The sequence below is a fragment of the Bufo bufo genome, chromosome 2, assembly GCF_905171765.1.
Source record: "Bufo bufo chromosome 2, aBufBuf1.1, whole genome shotgun sequence".
Taxonomy (NCBI): domain Eukaryota; kingdom Metazoa; phylum Chordata; class Amphibia; order Anura; family Bufonidae; genus Bufo; species Bufo bufo.
The window spans coordinates 732,766,945-732,791,088 of NC_053390.1; positions in this window are offsets into that span (position 1 = coordinate 732,766,945).

Genomic DNA, 24,144 nt, shown 5'->3' on the forward strand with positions numbered 1-24,144 from the left:
AGCTGAAAACACCAGAGGCAATGGAAAGGCACAATACATGGAGCATTGACAGATGAACAGATCTGTAACACATGCAGATGGACAACAAAAGCTAGACATAGACTATGGGAACCAGAACACTCAAACTTCTGGAATGGACTTCAGGAACAAGGATACTGTTCAGACATCGGATAGTGAATGGCAATGGTTAAGACATCTCGGAATAAGGAAGCAAGATGTTAACACTGTCACAATAGGACATAGTTCAGATTATAGACGGATCAAAAGAAAGACCGACAAGACAGGCATGAAATATATGAAGTTGCTCAACCAGGGCAGGTTATAGCACACAAGAGACATCCACCAAACTGACGCAAAACTCAGGGCTATATAGAAAACATAATGAACTCTCTAGTTGAATAGGTGCAGACACACACAGCAAGGGAAGGCTTAATGCTTGCAATACAGAATTTAGGTGAAGTACAAGCACACAGGCATAATTCACACCAGAAGCAATGGAAATTGTAAATAACTATACCTAGAAATGGCCCTAAATTGCTCCCACCAGCAGCCGACACTGGCATGGACAGTATAGGTGAACCACCATTGTAACAGTATGCTGTGGAGTGTCTAGGAATTGTAATCCTGTCTGTGTTTGCACTGACGAAAACTGTAATTCGTCATATATGGAGTTAACATATTGTCTGAACTCAAAGAGTCCCTCCAGTGTTCCTGTCCATATGAAGAAAATGTCATCTATATACCTCATCCAGCCCCTCATAGAAGTTAAGTGGTTGGATGGGTATATGAAGGTCTCCTCAAACTTACTCATATAAATATTTGGGTCGTCTCCTATTCTCATATGTTTTAGTCACTGATGGGGAACACGCTCCCCCAGGTTGTGTGGGGGAGGTATATCCCCTTAGGACATTCTACATATAATAGGCTAGGGGCTCTTCACCCATTTCTATGGGAGAGTCGCCCCCACCCGTACCGCAGCCACTTGACTTCCCCAATAGGATAAAGGGGTCATCCGTTCCCAGATTCTCCCTTTTGTAAAGTCTCTACTGGGGTCGTCCCATTCATGCCAGCCCTTTGTTCATCTGTGGATAATCTAGACCCTACAGTACTAGCTTAGAGAAGGCCATTTGTCAAGAGGCAAAGGTACGAGAGAGATGGTAGAGGTCACACTGTGAAGATTACAAATTCCCAGTTAATCTAAGTTACCAGTGGATCCCCATTGATCTTGAACCGTTCAATCATGCAGGCATATAAAAAAAACACAGTCAGAGGTATCAATAGGCATACGTTACATTAGTGATCCTAATATAGTAGTCACGCTGCCTGAACTTTCCAGAAGCAGAGGTCCCCTCTCCGATTGTGCCCCCAGTCTCCACCAATAGTGCAGAAACCTATAGAAAAAGTTAAAAGAATGTATAAATAAATATATTCATTCATAAATCACAACCCCTAATGGTTGGGTACATCACTTCAATAAAACATATTCAATGCTAGGATTATGTATAATAGTCCTATCACAGTGTGGAGGAGAACATGTCTCTGTCTAGTTCGGTACAGTGAGCCTATTTTGAATTCCCTGTTAAGGCCTTTGGGTTCAAGTGTTTGTAGTTCAAAAATCCACCTCAATTCCAGCCTTTTCAATAATCTTTCTCTATCACCTCCTCTCCTTTGAGGTAGTATCCCATCGATCACCCGGAAATGAAGTTGGGAAACATATATTTCAGAAAATGTTTGTTTCTTGGGGTGTCCTCCTGTCTCTCTCCAGAGAGTAATTTTCGAATTAGGTAGCGATGTTGGTTAACGTTATTTAGTTCCTGTGTTGTCTCTCCTAAATATAATAACCCACAGGGACATTGTAGTGTGTAGATTACATATTCTGACCTACATGTATAATAACCCCTTATCTGACATTTTTTACCTGTTCTAGGGTGTGTAAAGCTACTACCCTTTAACATGTTGTTGCAATTACAACAGCTCAAACAGGGAAAACAGCCTTTCTTTTTATCTCTGGGTATTTCAGAATGTTTTATATCGGCATGTATCAGTCTGTCCCCTAGATTTTGTGACCTTCTATATGAAAGGAGGGGGGTGTTACGGAATTCTTCAATATCAGGAAATGTCTTTGTCAGTATGTGCCAATTATTTTTGATGACCTGTGCTATTCGTTTACTTTGCGCTGTATATGTTGAGACAAAGGGAATTCTTCTACTCTCTTTTTGTGGTCTATTCTCATTGAGTAAATCTTCTCGTTTGGAGTTATTCACCCTACGTTTGTGTCTCTGTACCATAGCTTTTGGATAACCTCTCTGATTAAACTTATTGCACATTTCCTCCAATCTGGCTTCAAATTTATCTTCTTCTGATACTATCCGTTTTACCCTGAGTAGTTGACTGTATGGTAATGATTCCTTCATGAATTTAGGATGATCACTTTTAAACAGAAGCATGTTATTCCTGTCTGTGGGTTTTACAAAAAGGTCTGTCCGTAGTATCCCCTCAACACCATAAACCATAGTGTCTAGGAATTGTAATCCTGTCTGTGTGTGCACTGATGTAAACTGTAATTCGTCATATATGGAGTTAACATATTGTCTGAACTCAAAGAGTCCCTCCAGTGTTCCTGTCCATATGAAGAAAATGTCATCTATATACCTCATCCAGCCCCTCACAGAAGTGAAGTGGCTGGATGGGTATATGAAGGTCTCCTCAAACTTTCTCATATAAATATTTCCGTAAGTTGCGGCCACGTTAGACCCTATTGCGGTCCCCCGTTGCTGGACATAAAATGAATCCTCAAATAAGAAATATTGAGGATTCTTTCTTTTTTGAGGATTCATTCTATGTCCAGCAACGGGGGACCGCAATAGGGTCTAACGTGGCCGCAACTTACGGAAATATTTATATGAGAAAGTTTGAGGAGACCTTCATATACCCATCCAGCCACTTCACTTCTGTGAGGGGCTGGATGAGGTATATAGATGACATTTTCTTCATATGGACAGGAACACTGGAGGGACTCTTTGAGTTCAGACAATATGTTAACTCCATATATGACGAATTACAGTTTACATCAGTGCACACACAGACAGGATTACAATTCCTAGACACTATGGTTTATGGTGTTGAGGGGATACTACGGACAGACCTTTTTGTAAAACCCACAGACAGGAATAACATGCTTCTGTTTAAAAGTGATCATCCTAAATTCATGAAGGAATCATTACCATACAGTCAACTACTCAGGGTAAAACGGATAGTATCAGAAGAAGATAAATTTGAAGCCAGATTGGAGGAAATGTGCAATAAGTTTAATCAGAGAGGTTATCCAAAAGCTATGGTACAGAGACACAAACGTAGGGTGAATAACTCCAAACGAGAAGATTTACTCAATGAGAATAGACCACAAAAAGAGAGTAGAAGAATTCCCTTTGTCTCAACATATACTGCGCAAAGTAAACGAATAGCACAGGTCATCAAAAATAATTGGCACATACTGACAAAGACATTTCCTGATATTGAAGAATTCCGTAACACCCCCCTCCTTTCATATAGAAGGTCACAAAATCTAGGGGACAGACTGATACATGCCGATATAAAACATTCTGAAATACCCAGAGATAAAAAGAAAGGCTGTTTTCCCTGTTTGAGCTGTTGTAATTGCAACAACATGTTAAAGGGTAGTAGCTTTACACACCCTAGAACAGGTAAAAAATGTCAGATAATGGGTTATTATACATGTAGGTCAGAATATGTAATCTACACACTACAATGTCCCTGTGGGTTATTATATTTAGGAGAGACAACACAGGAACTAAATAACGTTAACCAACATCGCTACCTAATTCGAAAATTACTCTCTGGAGAGAGACAGGAGGACACCCCAAGAAACAAACATTTTCTGAAATATATGTTTCCCAACTTCATTTCCGGGTGATCGATGGGATACTACCTCAAAGGAGAGGAGGTGATAGAGAAAGATTATTGAAAAGGTTGGAATTGAGGTGGATTTTTGAACTACAAACACTTGAACCCAAAGGCCTTAACAGGGAATTCAAAATAGGCTCACTGTACCGAACTGGACAGAGACATGTTCTCCTCCACACTGTGATAGGACTATTATACATAATCCTAGCATTGAATATGTTTTATTGAAGTGATGTACCCAACCATTAGGGGTTGTGATTTATGAATGAATATATTTATTTATACATTCTTTTAACTTTTTCTATAGGTTTCTGCACTATTGGTGGAGACTGGGGGCACAATCGGAGAGGGGACCTCTGCTTCTGGAAAGTTCAGGCAGCGTGACTACTATATTAGGATCACTAATGTAACGTATGCCTATTGATACCTCTGACTGTTTTTTTTATATGCCTGCATGATTGAACGGTTCAAGATCAATGGGGATCCACTGGTAACTTAGATTAACTGGGAATTTGTAATCTTCACAGTGTGACCTCTACCATCTCTCTCGTACCTTTGCCTCTTGACAAATGGCCTTCTCTAAGCTAGTACTGTAGGGTCTAGATTATCCACAGATGAACAAAGGGCTGGCATGAATGGGACGACCCCAGTAGAGACTTTACAAAAGGGAGAATCTGGGAACGGATGACCCCTTTATCCTATTGGGGAAGTCAAGTGGCTGCGGTACGGGTGGGGGCGACTCTCCCATAGAAATGGGTGAAGAGCCCCTAGCCTATTATATGTAGAATGTCCTAAGGGGATATACCTCCCCCACACAACCTGGGGGAGCGTGTTCCCCATCAGTGACTAAAACATATGAGAATAGGAGACGACCCCAATATAAACTCTTCTTTTTCAAAAATAATGGGGGTATGTTTTCTCCTTTATGGTTGATTGAGCCCATGAACGTGGTTTTTAATCACTTGACCTGATACTCTGTTATTTATTGAGAGAAGACCGTTGCTCAATCCCGGCACTATGGATATTGATTTAGTGATAGAGTTCATGCTGGTTAATTTAGAATCTATATTCTGCCACTGTGGAGCCCTTTTGAAAATGAACTGTAGACAGATATATATATATATATATATATATATATATATATGTATTAGTATTTATGGAGCTTAATTGCTCTAATTACATATAGACATATAAATGGACATACTCTGTGGTTATAATTGAGGTCAAGAACTGCCTAATATTGGTACAGTAAAATTACCTGAAAGAGTTAAATCAAGAATTGGAGCAGCGGCATACATGATATAAAGATAACATACGTTACATAAAGATAATGTTAAACACAGACGGAGCTGCTGAAACATCACACTAAGGACTCGATGTGACACGCCCACATATTTTGTTTAGAACGTTACTATAGCAACACAAGGAGCACGTCAGCGCAAGGAACTTAGCCTCATACCCGATGCGCATGCACAATAATCACGAAGGAACGCGAGGATGAGCGCGCCCTCTGGTTGCCTGCACGTGTTCCCAGCGCGTGCGCACCTCCAACAGGGAAACGCTGAGATGAGCGCGCTTTTCTGACAGCATAGAACGATGAGAAAGGTCCCCTCCAGGATGTGCCAAAGAGACTCCTACCAAGGTTTTTATAAGTAAACACTCTTGTTGTTGTATAATTAAACTTAAAGGGAACCTGTCATGTGGATATTTGATTATAATCTAACTAATTATATACAATCATTAACTGCTAAAAAGTACCTTAGATGTATTCACTTACTGGTGTGACAGATGGTTACCTCATAATATACACACAAAGATGCCGCATGCTAATAAGCTGATTTGAGTCCAGCGTGATTTCATTGAGTCCAGCGTATATTTAATTCTGAGCTATAGCCACTCCCCTGCCCACCTGCTGCTGGTTCATATGGAAACAAACTGTCACTCAGCAGCAGATAGGCGGGGAGAGTCAGGAGCTCATGAATATTCATGACTCATCATTATCAGCTGGAGCTTTTCAATACAAGATGTTGGCAGATTGACTGAGTCAATTAAAGAAAGTGACCCAGCATTGTGCTAAGAGAATCAGTCACTTATTTATGTTGCCCTTAGTTAGGACACCATAAAACTGGTGACAGGTTCCCTTTAAGGGAATGACACTGCGTGTAATATATACAGGGTAATGACAAGTATACTCAGATATAAAAGATTAGACAACAGGTTGGTGAGATCTAGATAATTCACATAATTGATTTATAATTTGCATATTTAATTTTGTCATGTGACCTACTGGGAGGGAGTATATATATATATATATATATCTGTTTTTATTCACATCATTTGTTGCTTGAGAAAGACCATGACGGTCGAAACATTGCATTTTTGTTGGTGAGTAAATCCTGCATAATTGAAGACAAGTGAGTGCTGCGTTTTTTTCATATACAACGCATCCAAGGGGGATCTTCAGACTGGCTCCCAACACGGCTGGCACCACCACAAGAAAGGTTTCATTTTTTCGTTGTGCTGCTATTAACAATTTTTCCTTTGAAAAGCTGGATTACAAACTGCCTTGAAAGTCTAAAAATCTCTATTCACGCATTCTTTAAATTGATTTCCTTTTATTTACCTGTATAATTGTATGATTGAAGTATCATGTACAATTAAGGTACTTTTGCATTCAATAGTCATTTTGTTGTCACTAACACTAGGAGTTGCAGCAATCAGAACAGCAAATAACCTACATGGAATTTGCCAAGAGCAACATTCCTTAGCTTGAAAAACCTTTTGAGTTGGTACTAATTCTGCTTTAAACAACATGTCCAATAACAGCTTGATTATGTCACAGTAATTCTGAGCAGGGCTTTACATAGCCAGTAAATAGCACAACAGTGTAAGATAAATATTTCAAAAGCTGTAACTGCTTTTCAGTACAAGTTTATAGTACTGTAGATTACAGATTATGTTATTTACAATGTCTTATTCATTTTTAATTACAAAGGTAATTAAATAAAGAATATGCACACAAATGTGTTAAACACTAGCATGCAAATACACAAATATTATAAAATAAGGTATGTGCTGATTAAAGCATAGTTTACATAATTTTTCTAGTATATAGTGGGAAAGTCTATATGTTATAGAACATGCTCAATCAGTGTCGGACTGGGGTGCCTAGGGCCCACCAGTAGAACTGACTCTGGGGGCCCACCCTATAGTTGTATACAAATATTGCAAATTCATTTTTTCAGCCTTTAGAATGCATTTTTTTTTTGTGTTTTCATCATAGCATTTCAAGATCCATCTTTTTTTAAGTTTTCACACTGACTTAGCTTTGCTAGACTAGAGCTTACTTTTTTCAATGCCACCATGTGTGGGTACATATCTTTTATTGACTAACTTTTATACATTTTTTGGGGAGGTGGGAAAAACGGTAAATCTGAAATAGTTTTTCATCTTTTTAATGATAAGTACTAGGTAGAATAAATAACTATATAACTGGTGGCAATACCAAATATATCTAATTTATTTAAAGGGCTTCTGTCACCCCACTAAAGTAATTTTTTTTTTTTGGCTACTTAAATTCCCTATACTGCGATATATCAATATATACCGGTCTTCATTCGGCGCAGGCGCACTGATAGGAGGACGCTCGCTCGGCCGCTCCTTCCTCAGTGCGCCTGCGCTGGGTCTAGATGTGACGTCATCGGCGCAGGCGCATTGAGGATGGAGAGGCCGAGCGAGCGCCCTCCTCTCAGTGCGCCTGCGCCGACTGAAGACCGGTACGGCGCAGGCGCAAAATTTTTAACGCAGACAGTGCCAGTCAGAGGACGAGCGCGTTCGCTGGCCCTGTCAATCAACATGAGGAGAGGGCGTCATTATGAAAAGAGGATGCGGCTGCTACCAGAAAGTAGCCGCCCTACTTGCTGGTAGAAAGGTAATTTACATATTATAAAAGTCTGTTTCTTTTTAAGAAACTACAGAACGAAAATTAGTAAGAGCATTATATATTGATATATCGCAGTATAAGGAATTTAAGTAGCCAAAAAAAAATAAAGGCTTTAGTGGGGTGACAGAAGCCCTTTAATATTTTACTAATTGACAGCTTGTTGATTTATGGGACAAGTTATAGGTTTTTTCAGCATTATTTGTGGATATACATACAAAATGATTTTTTATTTTTTTCAGCTTTATTACTTTTTTTTTGTCAGAATAGGAAAAGCAGCAAATCAACTATTTTAACTTTTTTTCCTGCCATACAATAAATGTTATATGAAAACAAAAGGAAAAAGTCTGGTACTGTGTTAACCAATAGAAAACTACAGTCGTGGCCAAAAGAGCTTTGAGTTTTGAGAATTACATAAATATTGGAAATTGGAAAAGTTGCTGCTTAAGTTTTTATAATAGCAATTTGCATATACTTCAGAATGTTATGAAGAGTGATCAGATGAATTGCATAGTCCTTCTTTGCCATGAAAATTAACTTAATCCCAAAAAAAAACTTTCCACTGCATTTTATTACTGTCATTAAAGGACCTGCTGAGATAATTTCAGTAATCGTCTTGTTAACTCAGGTTAGAATGTTGACGAGCACAAGGCTGGAGATCATTATGTCAGGCTGATTGGGTTAAAATGGCAGACTTGACATGTTAAAAGGAGGGTGAAGCTTGAAATCATTGTTCTTCCATTGTTAACCATAGTGACCTACAAAATAACGCGTGCAGTCATCATTGCGTTGCATAAAAATGGCTTCACATGCAAGGATATTGTGGCTACTAAGATTGCACCTCAATCAACAATTTATAGGATCATCAAGAACTTCAAGGAAAGAGGTTCAATTCTTGTTAAGAAGGCTTCAGGGCGTCCAAGAAAGTCCAGCAAGAGCCAGGATCGTCTCCTAAAGAGGATTCAGCTGCGGGATCGGAGTGCCACCAGTGCAGAGCTTGCTCAGGAATGGCAGCAGGCAGGTGTGAGCGCATCTGCACGCACAGTGAGGCGAAGACTTTTGGAAGATGGCCTGGTGTCAAGAAGGGCAGCAAAGAAGCCACTTCTCTACAAAAAAAACATCAGGGACAGATTGATCTTCTGCAGAAAGTATGGTGAATGGACTGCTGAGGACTGGGGCAAAGTTATATTCTCCGATGAAGCCTCTTTCCGATTGTTTGGGGCATCTGGAAACAGGCTTGTCCGGAGAAGAAAAGGTGAGCGCTACCATCAGTCCTGTGTCATGCCAACAGTAAAGCATCCTGAGACCATTCATGTGTGGGGTTGCTTCTCATCCAAGGGAGTGGGCTCACTCACAATTTTGCCCAAAAACACAGCCATGAATAAAGAATAGTATCAAAACACCCTCCAACAGCAACTTCTTCCAACAATCCAACAACAGTTTGGTGAAGAACAATGCATTTTCCAGCACGATGGAGCACCGTGCCATAAGGCAAAAGTGATAACTAAGTGGCTCGGGGACCAAAACGTTGACATTTTGGGTCCATGGCCTGGAAACTCCACAGATCTTAATCCCATTGAGAACTTGTGGTCAATCCTCAAGAGGCGGGTGGACAAACAAAAACCCACTAATTCTGACAAACTCCAAGAAGTGATTATGAAAGAATGGGTTGCTATCAGTCAGGAATTGGCCCAGAAGTTGATTGAGAGCATGCCCAGTCGAATTGCAGAGGTCCTGAAAAAGAAGGGCCAACACTTCAAATACTGACTCTTTACATAAATGTCATGTAATTGTTGATAAAAGCCTTTGAAACGTATGAAGTGTGTGTAATTATATTTCACTACATCACAGAAACAACTGAAACAAAGATCTAAAAGCAGTTTAGCAGCAAACTTTGTGAAAACTAATATTTGTGTCATTCTCAAAACTTTTGGGGACTTCCGGTTCCGGCGCGCACATGTAAGGAGGTGAGCAGAGAGAGCTCCGTCTCCCCGGACGCTAACAGCGGGTGTTGCCGAGACCCCGGGGCTTCATCACCCCGACTATACATCTCCCCGATACAGAGGGGGATAGATGGAGAAGTTTATTGTGCGCAATGGCAACCCGCTAGCCAGCTCGCCTCTCCCGCCGCGCGACCTAGCTGAACTTCAGAAGGGCAAGATGGCGGACGCTAGGAAGATGATGACCCGCTCGTCCTCACAAACTTCTCAGCCACAAGAACCGGAGGAACTAATACTTACACAGCTGGAAGGGGCTCAGCAAGCTGGCGATTTGGAATCTTCCTGCAGAGAAATGGCTATAGAGGTAGCAAAATTATTGGCGCCAGATATAAAAGCCACTCTGGAAGCTACGATCTCAACTTCCTTAAAGCAGCTGCAGGCCACGGTGAATCAACACTCTGAGCAAGTGCAAGAACTTGAGCAAAGAATGGGCATGGTGGAGGACGAGCTGGAGAGAGTTCACACCCAGCTCAGGGACGTTACACAATCTAACAAAACGCTCCGAGATAAAGTTGAGGACTTGGAAAACAGGTCCCGCAGAAGCAATCTACGTATTCTCGGTTTACCGGAAAACATCCCGGTGCATCAGCTATCTCGGATCTGCTCAGATGAGTTACCACAAGCGTTGGGACTCCAGGCCCCAGCAACGGTCGAGAGAGCGCACAGAATCGGCCCGCCGCAAGATACCGATGGGACCGAACCACAGAGGAGACCCAGAGCGACCATAGTAACGTACCTGAAGTACACAGATAAGGAGACCATCTAGTTCAAATATAGAAGGCTCAAGCAACCGCTTATACTACGCGGTCATAAGATTTTAATTTTTGGGGACTATTCCATGGAGGTCTCCAAGAAAAGGAGAGCTTTTTCTCAAATATGTACCCAGCTAGTAAACAAGAAAGTAAAGTTTGCCCTGATTTACCCAGCAGTACTGAGAGTGTTCAGGTCAGATGGTGGAGTGGACACTTACCTTACACCTGCGGATGCAGCAGATGCCCTGGAGGACTGCAACGTACCAAGGGACCTGGCCACAAGATCGCCTAATAATGGAGCTGATTCGCCAAGAGAGGGTCGCTTTGGTAAAGCAAGAAGCACATGGCCGACTGCATTACTTGGAGTATCTCCGAGACGAAAGAGAAATCCTGCTTCCAGTCCGGACTGGGGATAATCGCACTAAGTATTATTTAGTTAGTGGGGAGTCGCAAATCAATGTTATAGACGGCGGCTTACGCTGGTAATCTTTTCATGTAATGTCTATGTATAGTGGAAGGGAGGTTAGTAGGCAAGTTTAATATCATGTATGCATATTGTCCGGGGGGAGGAGGTCGGAAATGGAAGAAGCGGTTTTAAGAAATGGACTCTGGGCTAGGGGTATGCAGCAGTCTAGCCTGGGTCGGTGCGAAAAAAGAGGAGTCTACAGAAGATTTGCTGTTTTGTTTGAGTGCTCTCAAGGTTCTCAGGGGAGAGTGTGTCTACATGTTTACCGGGGTTATGTTGGGAGGGGGGATTATGTTTATGTTTATTATGCCATCTAATAACTTGAATTGCAATGTCACTGCGGGATTTATGGGAGGGTGTTCGCCGGGAACTGGCCTCCCAAAGGTGCTTCTACTTTACTAATACCATATATCCAGCCCAAATGATTAAATTAGTATCCTGGAATGTTAGAGGGCTGAGATCCCCTCATAAAAGAATAATGGTCCTACGCCACCTAAAGAGGTTACAGGCTGATATAGCCTTGATTCAGGAGACGCACCTGGGGGAGGCTGATTTTTGGCGGATGCGACGCATGTGGGTGGGACAAATATACGGCTCTCCCTCAGACGGAAGAAGAGCAGGTGTGATGATATTAATCCATAAGAAGCTTAGATGTGAGGTTTTATCGACCGATAGGGATGATAAAGGCAGATTGCTGAAACTTGATATAGATACTGATGCAGGCAGGTTAACATTGTTTAATGTATATGGGCCTAATGCAATGCAAGCTAGCTTTTTTTCAGAGTTGGAGCTTAAGGTGGTGCAGGAGAGTAGTGATAGTATGGTAGTGATGGGAGACCTTAATGTAGTTCATAACACACAGGAGGACTGCAGGAGGGTAGAGGCAACAGATATGCAGAGACGAGGAACAACTGTTCAGAGAATGACACTTGACTCCTTTTTGCAATCTACTGCCTTGAAAGATGTCTGGAGGCACCTAAGGGCTCTTTCACACTTGCGTTGTTGGGATCCGGCATGCACTTCCGTTGCCAGAGGTGCCCGCCGGATCCGGAAAAACACAAGTGTACTGAAAGCATTTAAAGACGGAACCGTCTTCCAAATGCTTTCAGGGTTACTATGGCACCCAGGACGCTATTAAAGTCCTGGTTGCCATAGTAGGAGCGGGGAGCGGGGGAGCGGTATACTTACAGTCCGCGCGGCTCCCGGGGCGCTCCAGAATGACGTCAGAGCGCCGCATGCGCATGGATGACGTGATCCATGCGATCACGTGATCCATGCGCTTGGGGCGCCCTGACGTCACTCTGGAGCGCCCGGGGAGCCGCACGGACGGTAAGTATACTGCTCCCCCGCTCCCCACTACACTTTACCATGGCTGCCAGGACTTTAGCGTCTTGGCAGCCATGGTAACCACTCTGAAAAAGCTAAATGTCGGCTCCGGCAATGCACCGAAACGACGTTTAGCTTAAGGCCGGATCCTGATCAATGCCTTCCAATGGGCATTAATTCCGGATCCGGCCTTGCGGCAAGTGTTCCGGATTTTTGGCCGGAGCAAAAAGCGCAGCATGCTGCGGTATTTTCTCCGGCCAAAAAACGTTCCGTTCTGGAACTGAAGACATCCTGAACGGATTTCTCTCTATTCAGAATGCATTAGGATAATCCTGATCAGGATTCTTCCGGCATAGAGCCCCGACGACGGAACTCTATGCCGGAAGACAAGAACGCAGGTGTGAAAGAGCCCTAAACCCGACGGAGCGTGAGTTTACCCATTTCTCGCCTGCTCATCAGTCATGGTCCAGAATAGACTATGCACTTATCTCACCAGGACTGATGGGGAAGGTGAAGGGAACAGAGATACTAGATATTCTAATATCTGATCATGCCCCAGTATCCCTTTCCCTCTTGGAAAATATACCCAGAGGTACAGATTATATATGGCGCATGCCCAGTTATTTGGCCACAGATGAAGATTTTCTCCTACAGCTGAAAGGGTGGTGGTGGTGGGAATTTACAGATACTAATAGAGAGCACCGAGATAATTATACCTCTTCTGGGACACAGCCAAGGCGGTAATTAGGGGGCGAATAATTTTGTATGCCGCAACTAAAAAGAAGAAACTGGTCCAGAAAATGAATGCAGCAACAGAGGAGGTGAGACGTACATATACGTCCTTCCTAAATAATCCAACAGATATTAGTAAAACCCAAAGGGTCACAGCTAAACACAGTTATGATTTCTATGTTGAACAAAATACAAAACTGACCGGGGATTATAAAAAGTCGCATCTATTCAAATATGGAAATAAGGCAGGGAGGATGCTGTCTAATCTAGCCAGGCCCTATGTGCCTAACGCCAGTATTAAAAGCTTAATAAATGCGTCAGGACGCAAGGTAACGGACCCGAAAGAAATAGTAGATTGCTTTGAACAATTCTATGCTGCTTTATACGGTCAAGCAGAATATGATGCTAAATTAGCAGAGGAACTCATATCTAAGATCTCGTTACCGCGGCTCACAGAGGAAATGTGCACCCATCTTAATGAGCAGATCACGGAAGATGAGGTCAAATCTACCATCAAATCCCTTGTAAGTGGGAAAGCTCCGGGCCCGGACGGATTTGGAGCAGACTTTTATAAAGGTCTTAAAGAGGAAATCACCCCTTTTTTAACATTGCTCTTCAATAGTTGCTTGGGGGGTCCGGGTATCATGCAATCTGGGAACATGGCGCATATCAAACTCATCCCCAAACCAGGCAAAGATATGAAACAACCTGCCTCATACCGGCCAATCTCTTTAATTAATCAAGACCTTAAAATACTGACCAAATTATTAACTAATAGATTGGCACAACATATGCCGTACCTTATAGGGGCGCACCAGGTGGGATTTATAAAAAATAGAGCGGCGGTAACTAACATCAGATCGGTTTTGGTGGTGCAGGACTATGTTCATCATGGTCCTGGATGTGCGGGAGGGAGCCCTGCCTTGTTATCTGTCGATGCGGAGAAAGCTTTCGACACAGTAAACTGGAATTGGTTGTGGAGATCCATGACTGCTTTTGGAATAGAGGGATCCTTCAGATCATTAGTTGAAAACATCTATCAGAGCCCGCAAGCTCAAGTCAGTTTGCCCGGCTTTTTGTCGGCCCCTTTCCGGCTCGGCAGAGGTACAAGGCAGGGGTGCCCTTTATCTCCCCTCCTATTCAATTTGGCTCTAGAACCACTGGTACAACACCTGATTCAGTCGGACATTTTTAAAGGGATCCGGATAGGTAAGAAAGAACTTAAATTAGTTTGCTTTGCAGACGATATATTGCTATTTTTAGACTCCCCGCACCTTTGCCTTAAAAAAAATACTAGACACTTTCGAATATTTTGGAGGAACTACGGGATATAAAATAAATGTAACCAAGAGCCAATTATTATTTTTGGATAAAGGAGGGTCTCAAGCCCAACTGGAACGAGACCTTTGCAATGTCGAAGTGGTACCACAGTATTTAACCTATTTGGGTATCAAAGTAGGGCGTCACCCATCTTCGCTGTATAAATTGAATTATGATCCCCTAATCAGGAAAATAGAAACGGAGTTGGATAAATGGGCTAAACTACCGCTTTCGCTTTTTGGGAGGGCTTACCTCTTAAAAATGGTAAGTTTTGCGAGATTGCTCTATCCTATTCAGACTATACCCCTCCTGCTGACACATATTGATGTCAATAGGATCCAAAGAGCGTTTGTACGGTTCCTTTGGCAAGGAAAACGGCCTAGAATAGCATATGACAAACTTTGCCTCACTAAGTGGGAGGGAGGAATTCAGATGCCGTCCATTAGAAGATACAACTTAGCCTCGCTATTTAGACATGCTAGGGATTGGCTGAATGGTTCCTCGTATTTTTCAAATACCCCTTTGGAAAGTGAGCTGGTTGCACCTTGGGATCTAGTAGCCCTATTACACACAAGAGTCCGAGATCTCCCTAAGCCGTTTAAAGAATATGTAGTTCTGAGGGATACTCTGGCTGCATGGCGGAACATTCGTAAATTATATAAATTGCCCATGTACATTACTCCCTACATGCCATTGTGGAATCTCCCGGCGTTTCCGGAAGGTAGGCAATCTGGTCTTTTCAGATTGTGGAAGAGTAAAGAGATTCTTGTATTGCAACAATTACTAAATGAGGGAGGTACTGGGCTCTTAACATGGCAGGAGGTTCAGTCCAAATATCAGATCCCAGCTTCCCATTTTCTGTCATATAAGCAGATATATTCATACTGCATGGCTCAATCAGTGAAACTGGGAGACCCTGAGAGATTGAACTGGTTTGGGGCCCTGGTGGGAACCCAGGATCACTCATTATCTGACCTTTATAGGAGAATGCAGAACATTCTTTCTACCCCATTAGGAGATAAAGTATATAAGAGGTGGGAAGAAGAACTAGGGGAAGATACAGTCACTCCTAAATTGAGGGAAGGGATGGAGAAAGTGAGACAGGCGATTACAAGTGAAACATGGAGGGAGATGCATTTTAGGATCCTTCATAAAGCTACGTATGCCTTTGACTTATCTTATAGAGACGCACCTGCGCATTATTTGAGATGGTGTCCCAAATGTCTACAGCAAAAAGCTAACTTACTGCATGGGCTTTGGCATTGTCCCAAGTTGAAATCTTTGTGGGAGGAGTCTGTTGAATATATCCAGCAAGTATGGGGAATAAAACCACAACTGTCTCCTTTGCACTGCATTTTTCATTATATACCACTGGATGAAAAGGGAGAAATATCCCATTCTACTCATATTAAAGGGGTACACTTGTTCCTCTTAGCAGTGGTAAAGACCATACTCAGACATTGGATATATCCCACAGTTCCTACATTCCAAGAAGCAGTGGGGGTGATGAAGCATGTCATGTATATGGATAGGCTAGATATAGAATGTAGCAAGGAGAAGTTTGCAAAACAGTTTTTTCATACTTGGGAAAGATTTATTGTTCATTCATTTGCATCAGCAGAAATATTGGAAGTTGTTATGCCTTTCATACATACTAAATGGTATCTAGAAAGGAAATTGAAGGGCACATTAGATAGACTAGAGGTGGTCTAGAGAGAGAAAATATTAGCATGTGATATTGCTATTGTACACGAATAAGAAGCACTTGACCCGGAAGTCTTAATATGAGATATTGTCATGGCATTGTAAGTTGGGAAACAGTTGGGTGGGAGGGGAGGGGGGGATTTGTTTAGGGGGGAGAAAATAAAAAATTCGGAAAAGGCACTTACTAATTGAATGCTGGACGGCTGTCTAACATGTATATGATCCTGCAAGGCGAATTATATGATGTACACATGCCTGCGTGCATGAATATTTACTATAATCTATGTACTTGTATACTGCCTATTATTTTTCCGAAATAAATAATGTTTGAAAAAAAAAAAAAAAAAACTTTTGGCCACGACTGTAGTTTAGTGCTCTCATTAAGAGAAACTAAATAAGAGTATTGCAAGTTTGATACCTTTTAATGGCTAACAAAAATAGAAGTAATGAAGTTACATAGCGAGCTTTCGAGACATCACCAGTCCCTTCATCAGGCAGACTACAAGAATATATGAAGAAACAGCAATATATATATATACAATAAGAACAGAGACATGGGGGAATGAATGGACATTAAAAAAAAAAAAACAGAACAACATATTAAAGATCTTGAGAATGAGTCCTGAAAGTTTTATGGTCTCTAAATTGATGTTATCTCAGAGACCTTGTGCCCCAACTTTGTCTATAGAAGACTCTTTAGATTTTGTAGTGTGTCATAAATCCCGGGGACAAATTCAGTCCAGAATTCAAAGAGTCAAGCAGAGTTATAAATTTGTATTCCCAAATTCTTCCAGCTTCTTCGGATTTGAAGTTACCTTTTAATATGAGAACTTTCATGTGTTCTTCATTGTGTCCTGGGCTACAGAAATGATTAGCCACAGCAAAGTGTTGGTGGGACCTCATTCTTGCGTTGAGTCTCTGTCCTGTTTCTCCAACGTAGAGGCCTCCAACAGGACATTTAGTGCAGAGAATCAGATAAACAACATTAGATGTAGAACATGTGAATGTTCCAGGGATCCTATAGTCCTGCTGTGTGTTGGGGATACAGATCTTATCTGTTGTCATTATATGGGAACAGGTTTTGCATCTTCTTATAGTACAGGGATGGGTTCCTTTTTCTGTGGTACATGGTCTTGAACTTGATCTGATCAGAATGTTCCTTAGATTTGGAGGTTGTCGGTAAGCTAGTAAGGGGGGGATCTGGGAAGATTGTTTTTAGTCGTTCATTCTTACATAGGACATGATGTATTTTTTGGGCAGTTTTCCTCAGTACCTCTAGTTGTGGGTTGTAGGTCACAACCAGAGGTATGCGCTGGTTCTGTTTCTTTTCATTGTATTGGAGAAGTTGACTCCTCGGGATCTTGGTGGCTCTTGTGATCTGGTTTTCAATTGAAGCAGGATGATAGCCCTGGTGTAAAAATGTTTTTTTCAGATATTGTAAATGCTCATCCCTGTCTGATGGGCTGGAACAGATTCGGTTATATCTGACGGCTTGACTTTAGATGATGGACTTTTTAATATGCTTGGGGTGGAAGCTGTCCCATTTGAGATATGTAGGCTGATCAATAGGTTTACGATACAGGGATGTCTGTATTGAGCCGGCTTGAAGTGTTATGGTGGTGTCCAGAAAGCTGATTCTGTGTGTGAATAGTTGAGGGTCAGGTTTATGGTGGGATGGAATTTGTTGAATTGTTCATGAAATTTTATCAGTTCATGTTCAGAGTTGGTCCTGATTATTAGGATGTCATCAATGAAACGGAAGTAGGCCAAGGGTTTTTTGAGGCAGGATACCAAAAAGTAATTTTCCAGTTTTGCCATGAAGAGATTTTCATATTGCGGTGCTATTTTACTGCCCATGGCGGTCCCAGTGCACTGTAAATATAGCTCCTCGTCAAAAGAGAAATAGTTATGGGTGAGGATGAATTTGGTCAGTTGTAGTACAGACTATGAAGACGATCCCATTCACCTCCAAATATACTCGGCAAGCAGTTAATCCATCATTGTGCGGGATATTCGAATACAAGGATTCCACATCCATGGTTGCCAAGATTGTGCCTTTGGGGAGGGGACCTATGGTTGACAGTTTGTTCAATAAGTCAGTGGTGTGGGGGCAGAGCTAGCCGTGGAACGTGATGGACGCCTGATCTCAGAGCTCCTCACCGAAGCTGTTGCCTATTTCAGCATAACAGGCTTATAACAGTCACAACATGGTCAAGACAACCCGCGATCGCTCAGAGAGTATTCTGAGCACTTCAAGAACCGTGAAATCTCAGCCAGAGATGGATAAATACTTTAAAAAGAGAGGAACATCGCAAGCATGTAAAAAAAAGATGGCGCCCGGTGGCGCCAGAGCAGTGCTGCACAGGAGGAGTCGGATGGAGAAAGCCCCTGCGCCATGTCTGAAGGAGCAGGGGATATTGAAGACTTACCTCTCTCAAGAGCGTTCATTAAAAAGGTACTGTACAAAGCACTGTCCCCACTTCAGAGAGACATAACAGAGAGACATAACAGATATCAAAACAGATATCAAGCAGATCGGTAATAGAGTGATTGCGCTGGAGGAGACACAGTCAGCTATCATACAGCACAGTGAATCACTTAACACATCACTACAGTCCTGCCAAGCCCACCATAATACGGCTCTCCTTCAGATAGAAGATCAGGAGAACAGAAGCAGGAGAAAAAAATATTCGTCTAAGAGGTGTGTCTGAGGATGTTTCAGTGGAGGCCGTGATGCAAGCGGTGTCTGGAATTTTCGCCTCCTTAGTAGGTGCAGACAGAGCTTCATCCATCATAGTGGAAAGAGCCCACAGGGCAGTAAGACCCCGCTCGCCTTCAGGAGGCCCCCCAAGGGACATAATATGTGGCCTGCTAAATTACCTGGACACAGCAGCGCTGTTACGCTCTGCCAGAGATAAAAAAGATCTCACATATAATGGAGGTCCAGGTTTTCCAGGACTTAGCTCCTAGCACACTTGCCAAGCGCCGTGTTTTGAAACCATTAACAGATGCGCTCAGGGCGCACAAATTGCCAGTGAGATGGCTGTTCCCATTTGGCCTGGCCACAGCTAAAGATGGCCAACAAATCACTATAAGGTCTCCGCAAGATCTGACAGACGCCTGGGACAAACTGGGAATCACCCCAATAGAAATCCCTTCCTGGCTCCAACTGTCGGCAGATTCTCCACAACCGGACCTCCCTAAGACCCCATCATGGCAATTAGTTCGCACAACAAGATCTCCCAAGACCAAGAAGATAACTCAAGAAAGAAATAACACATGACTTTCTCTCCCTTTTTAGGAAGGAAAATTAACCACTCAATGTTACTGATATAGATTGAAGTGAATGTTTTGACCTACACTGTAGGTAACACTCAAGTTCTCAGGTTTGGGGTGCGGAAATATTTCCATGCTCTTTTCATTTTTTTTTTTTTAGAGAGTGAGTGTAACCAATATAGGCATTCCTACTTAAGAAGTTAAATAATAGGAGGTCCATACCACTAAATGTGAAGCTGTGAGAAGAGGGTCCCTCAAGCTTAAGTAACCTCCATATCACTTATTCAAACTAATGCAACTTAGTCTATCTTAGGTATAATTGTAACCTGTTATACACTGGTCTTTTAGTTTATAGGTTTACAAGGAATAGGCAGCTAGTTTAGAGCCAATAATGGCTATTCTCTCCTCTCAACAGGTGCAGCCCACCTCCCTGGGCCTGTTCCAGATGATAACCTCCTGGTACTTTATATATGTAGTAAGAATCTGGTTGCGGTCCTGGGGGATGGATGTACCATTAATACTGTATGTATTTACAGATGTTAAACTTCATGTATATATGTTATTGTATATGTTCGTGTTCACAGGGGCTTGTGAAATGGTTACATTGTCAGGAAAAACACAGAAATGTCATGTCTGACATCCACATATGGTCACATAACGTTAATGGTTTAAATATCCCACAAAAACGTAGACAAGTACTTAGTCTTTTACACAAACAGAAAGCTGACATAATACTTTGGCAAGAAACTAATTTCCGCCATAACCACATACCAAGATTACCCTCACTACAATATTCCCAATGGTTCCATTCAACACATTCATCAGCTTCAAGAGGAGTATCCATTGCTATTAGGGACTTTATACTGTTCCAACTTGCAAAATCATACTCAGACCAAGAAAGTAGACTATTATTCATTCAGGGATTACTGTTTAACACTAAAATCACGATTGCAAATATGTATGCACCTAATACGAACCAGATCCGGTGGATACTTGAAGCACTTAAAAAACAGAGATTATGCTGAAGGGATAACAATATTGGGAGGAGATCTCAACATCTCCTTGGATCCATTGGAACATAAGACAGGTAGATTCTCAAAACGACAAATGTTAAAACTTACGATGGCAAGTGCAGATGCCCACTTAACGGACATGTGGAGACTCACACATCCTACAGCAAAGGATTTCACATATTTTTCCAAAGTTCATAATACATATCATCACATAGATTACATGTTCTTCTCAGAATCCCACATACAATCAGCTCACAGAGTAGACATTGGAAACATAGTGATCTCGGATCATGCCCCAATTACGATGTCACTGTCTCTAAAATGTCTGCCTCCTAAGACATGGACGTGGAGACTTAATAGCACCCTTCTGGAATCCCAAACTCATATGCAAAAATTAGGCAAAGAGTTGGAGGAATACTTCAAACTCAATGCCACACCAGAAATGTCTATGCCTATGATCTGAGAGGCACACAAGGCATACATCAGAGGTAAATTAATTGCTTTAGGATCGCATGTTAAAAAACAATACACAAAAGAACTTAATTCACTTATGGCCCAGATCCATACACAGGAAAAACTCCATAAAACAGAGCACACAGACACTAACTAGGTTGCCTTAACCTCACTCAGACAGAAGGTCAAAGACCTCCTCAACATTAAAGCTGCTAAATCCTTGCAACTCCTGAAATACAAAATATATGCACACGGGGATAAGGGGAATAAATTAATGTCTCGCCTCATTAAAAAAAGAAGGTTGAAGACTTTTGTCTTGGTGATCAAAACACAAGACTCACAAAAAGTTAATACAACCCTGGCTATAGCTAAAGCTTTCCAGACATACAGTCCTGATCAAAAGTTTAAGACCACTTGAAAAATGACATGAAATCATATTTTACATTTTACAAGGTTCCAAGTAGAGCTTCAACATGCAACAAGAAGAAATGAGAGTGAGGCAAAACATTTTTTTAGCATTCAATTAATTTAAAAGAACGATTAAACTGAAACAGGCTGTTTTTCAGCTGATCCAAGTTTTAGGACTACATGCCTTTAAAAGGCCAAATCTGTGCAAAGATGTGGATTCATTGTCATTCTCTGTCAGGTAGTCACACGTTGTGATGGCAAAGGCAAAAAAACTCTCCCTTTTTGAACATGGTCGGGTTGTTGAACTGCATAAGCAGGGTCTCTCACAGCGCGCCATCGCTGCTGAGGTGGGACGCAAGTCATTTGGAATTTCCTAAATGATCCTGAGGGTTATGGAACAAAAAAGTCAAGTGGAAGACCCAAAAAAATTTCATCAGCACTGAGGCGGAGGATCCAATTGACTGTCCGTCAAGAGACTGGATGATCCTCAACCGAAATTAATGCCCTTACTGGTGCTGAATGCAGCCCCATAACCAACAGACAGCATCTGAGACTGAAGGGCTTCAAAAACAAAAAACATCTTCAAAGACCTTGTCTCCTTGAACGGCACAGAACTGCTCGTTTGGACTTTGCAAGAGAGCACCAAACATGGGACATTTAAAGGTGAAAGAAAGTTTTATTCTCTGATGAGAAAAAATGTAACCTTGATGGTCCTGATGGTTTCCAACGTTACTGGCATGACAAGCAGATCCCACCTGAGATGTTTTCTACGCGCCACAGTGGAGCGGGCGCCATAATGGTCTGGGGTGCTTTTTCCTTCAGTGGAACAATGGAGCTTCAGGAAGTGCAGGGGCGTCAAACGGCCGCTGGCTATGTCCAGATGTTGCAGAGAGCATTCCTCATGACTGCGTGTTCCCCTGATCTAAATCCAATCAAGCTCTAAGAGCCCATATCACGATCATTCATAAAGAAGGTAAAGACCCTGAAGAATGTGGTAGTTAAAGGCCTATATCGTTACTCAACTGCGACCTCAAATGGTGGTCAAAATTACTAGCACAAAGGATGGCCCCTCTTTTAAACAAATTAATAAGCCCAGAACAGGTAGGATTCGTTCCTGGGAGAGAAGGCAAACAGTGTTTGGAGAATAATCCATGCAATCCATGCGGCGAAGCAAAAGAAAATCCCTCTGTTGCTTTTAGTAACCGATGCTGAAAAAGCGTTTGACCGAGTAAATTGGGAGTTTATGAAGGAGACTATGAAAAAATTCAGTTATCCGCAACAGTTCATCAATGCAGTGTTCTCTTTATACACACAAACGTCAGAACAAGTTATAGTAAATGGCTCCCTGTCAGAAGAGTTCCTTATCAAAAACGGCACTAGACAGGGCTGCCCACTTTCTCCCACCCTATTCATCTTATGTCTGGAAATGCTCCTATAAAAAAATCAGACAATCAGAGATGATCCAGGGAATATCCATGGGAGGATGCACACACAAGACCGCGACATTCGCGGATGATATGTTATTATTAGTCTCTAACCCTATTGAAGCATTCCTGGTCATCATGCAGATTTGAGAACATTACGGGAAGGGATCAAATTTTTTAATTAATTTCACCAAATCTGAAATACTAAATATCAATATACCCTCACACTTAATTCAGGACCTCAAAGCGTTCTCTCCCTTTAAATGGCCATCCAAAGCCGTAAAATACCTGGGCATCCAAATTCCTGCAGACCCAACCCTACTCTTCAGACTTAATTATACCCCACTTATACCTAAAATAAAAGCCTTTCTGAATAATATTCACACCCCCTGTTTGGGAGGAAAAATCTTCTATCCACTGATGTTCTCCCACAGATCCTTTATGTCATGCAAGCACTACCTATCACAATCCCCTCCACTTACTTGGGACATAATGGGATGGAACTTACATACTTTACTTTGGACACAAAACCTACTGCCAACTCAACAAAATACACTAAGCGAAATAACAAAGGGGATCATAAAAGTTTGCCGGAGATCTTCTCTCCTACCACAATGCAATGGTTCTATTTCCAAATTGGCACCCATGAGCGTTATTCCCAATTTCATAGACCATGAATTACCAGTGACAGCAGGCTGGTGGCATAAGCTATGCAACATAAGAATAGGAGAGGGCATTAAATCTTCATCCTCGTTAACTTTAACTGAGATATTCACCAACTTAAAGTTGGGCAGTCCCTCGACCATTCACAGCTTAGATTTTGCACAAACCTGTGATAAGTTTAAAGGGATGATCTCCAATTCACTACCAGATCCTACATGGTTAGAAAACCTTTCCATATGCACGGACCCACCAAAAAAGGCTATCTCTTATATATACTAATCTTCTGAGTTGCCAGGCCAATTCCAAACCTTATTACTTGAAATATTGGGAGAAGAAATTGGAGAGGAACTTCTCAGAAGCAGAGATAAAATACATTCAGTCTAATGCATGCGGTTTTTCTAAATGCATTTGTTTTCAGGAAAATTCCTATAAAACAATTACTAGATGGTACAAAACACCTGATTTCCTCCAGTCGATTGGCCTGTGGCCAAATGATAATTGTTGGCGGTGCAAAAAAGGTAAAGGCACCATGCTCCACATTTGGTGGACATGTCCATTGATCACGGATTACTGGAAGACAATGGAAAAATCTATAAACGACATCTGTTCATCTTCCATTATTTTAACCCCTGATCTGGTTCTCTTATGGTTACCTCACAAATCCTTCAGACCATCCAAACATGATCTCATAACACATATGATTGCTGCGGCAAAATTACTTGTCTCAACCAAATAAAGAGAAA